Raw genomic sequence first — 2,500 nt, 5'->3', positions numbered from 1 at the left:
TATGTGCGGGGAGTTCCTTAAGGTTCTTCCTCCCAGAGATCGTCACTATCTGGGACGTACATTAATTTGTACCTGCATTAGCGCACGCTTTTGTAGAGAGCATATCAAGACGTGAAGGGTTATGTTGGAGGTCGAGTGCGCTGCTTACCAAACTTTGAACGCGGTAACTTGTACTCGGCACCGACATGGACACTTCCAAACCCAAGGAATGAGTTGTGAGTTTTACTAAGAGAAATAGGTGATTGGCCGTTCTCCTATAAGTCTTGATATGTGCGGGGAGTTCCTTAAGGTTCTTCCTCCCAGAGATCGTCACTATCTGGGACGTACATTAATTTGTACCTACATTAGCGCACGCTTTTGTAGAGAGCATATCAAGACGTGAAGGGTTATGTTGGAGGTCGAGTGCGCTGCTTACCAAACTTTGAACGCGGTAACTTGTACTCGGCACCGACATGGACACTTCCAAACCCAAGGAATGAGTTGTGAGTTTTACTAAGAGAAACAGGTGATTGGCAGCGTTACCTATAATTCTTGATATGTGCGGGGAGTTCCTTAAGGTTCTTCCTCCCAGAGATCGTCACTATCTGGGACGTACATTAATTTGTACCTACATTAGCGCACGCTTTTGTAGAGAGCATATCAAGACGTGAAGGGTTATGTTGGAGGTCGAGTGCGCTGCTTACCAAACTTTGAACGCGGTAACTTGTACTCGGCACCGACATGGACACTTCCAAACCCAAGGAATGAGTTGTGAGTTTTACTAAGAGAAATAGGTGATTGGCCGTTCTCACCTATAAGTCTTGATATGTGCGGGGAGTTCCTTAAGGTTCTTCCTCCCAGAGATCGTCACTATCTGGGACGTACATTAATTTGTACCTACATTGGCGCACGCTTTTGTAGAGAGCATATCAAGACGTGAAGGGTTATGTTGGAGGTTGAGTGCGCTGCTTACCAAACTTTGAACGCGGTAACTTGTACTCGGCACCGACATGGACACTTCCAAACCCAAGGAATGAGTTGTGAGTTTTACTAAGAGAAACAGGTAATTGGCAGCGTTACCTATAATTCTTGATATGTGCGGGGAGTTCCTTAAGGTTCTTCCTCCCAGAGATCGTCACTATCTGGGACGTACATTAATTTGTACCTACATAGCGCACGCTTTTGTAGAGAGCATATCAAGACGTGAAGGGTTATGTTGGAGGTTGAGTGCGCTGCTTACCAAACTTTGAACGCGGTAACTTGTACTCGGCACCGACATGGACACTTCCAAACCCAAGGAATGAGTTGTGAGTTTTACTAAGAGAAACAGGTAATTGGCAGCGTTACCTATAATTCTTGATATGTGCGGGGAGTTCCTTAAGGTTCTTCCTCCCAGAGATCGTCACTATCTGGGACGTACATTAATTTGTACCTGCATTAGCGCACGCTTTTGTAGAGAGCATATCAAGACGTGAAGGGTTATGTTGGAGGTCGAGTGCGCTGCTTACCAAACTTTGAACGCGGTAACTTGTACTCGGCACCGACATGGACACTTCCAAACCCAAGGAATGAGTTGTGAGTTTTACTAAGAGAAATAGGTGATTGGCCGTTCTCACCTATAAGTCTTGATATGTGCGGGGAGTTCCTTAAGGTTCTTCCTCCCAGAGATCGTCACTATCTGGGACGTACATTAATTTGTACCTGCATTAGCGCACGCTTTTGTAGAGAGCATATCAAGACGGGACGTGTTGTGTTGGAGGTCGAGTGCGCTGCTTACCAAACTTTGAACGCGGTAACTTGTACTCGGCGCCGGCATGGACACGCCCAAACCCTAGTCTTGATGTGTGCGGGAAGTTCCTTAAGGTTCTTCCTCCCAGAGATCGTCACTATCTGGGACGTGCATTAATTTGTACCTACTCTAGCGCACGCTTTTGTAGAGAGCATATCAAGACGTCTCGTAAGAGACAACACTTGTACTTGTACAATTTGAGTAACCCATTGTTGCAGGTCGAGTGTGTTGCATACCAAACTTTGAACGCGGTTACGCCACTCGGCGCCGAAAGGCACTCTTTAAACCCTAGGCAGGGGATCACTCGGCTCATGGATCGATGAAGACCGCAGCTAAATGCGCGTCATAATGTGAACTGCAGGACACATGAACATTGATAAGTTGAACGCATATGGCGCATCGGACGTTTAATCCCGACCGATGCACACATTCTTGAGTGCCTACTAATTACCAAAGTCTCATTTAGTTAACTACAGTGGCCGTCCGCGAAGGTGCCCGGGTCATCCGACGCACTGGGCGGTCGCTGTGCATAATGACGTGCTTGGTCCCCGTCTGCGGGTCCTCGGGCGTTGAAAGTGGACACTCTCGAGCGTATGTTGGATGCGTTTCGTGTTGGTGGTGTTTGATGCGTAGGGTTTGTGGTGTGTGTCAAGCCGCATGGTTCGAACTAATGCTACGTCGTTCCCGATGGCCACCGGCAGTCTACTCTCCAGGCTAAAGTCGGCTCGTCTA

General features: G+C 47.6%; 1 non-coding gene across 1 annotated transcript; it reads left to right on the top strand.

Moving 5' to 3' along the window:
• Positions 1 to 2,052: 2,052 nt before the first annotated feature.
• LOC121601373 lies at positions 2,053 to 2,210 on the top strand. The gene has a single exon (XR_006006091.1). It is a non-coding gene; the product is annotated as a 5.8S ribosomal RNA (ribosomal RNA).
• Positions 2,211 to 2,500: the final 290 nt, after the last annotated feature.

This window comes from Anopheles merus, unplaced genomic scaffold (genome assembly GCF_017562075.2).
Source record: "Anopheles merus strain MAF unplaced genomic scaffold, AmerM5.1 LNR4000081, whole genome shotgun sequence".
In the NCBI taxonomy this organism is placed as follows: domain Eukaryota; kingdom Metazoa; phylum Arthropoda; class Insecta; order Diptera; family Culicidae; genus Anopheles; species Anopheles merus.
The sequence above is the reverse complement of the archived record's forward strand: the minus strand, read 5'-3'. Positions and strand labels throughout refer to the sequence as shown.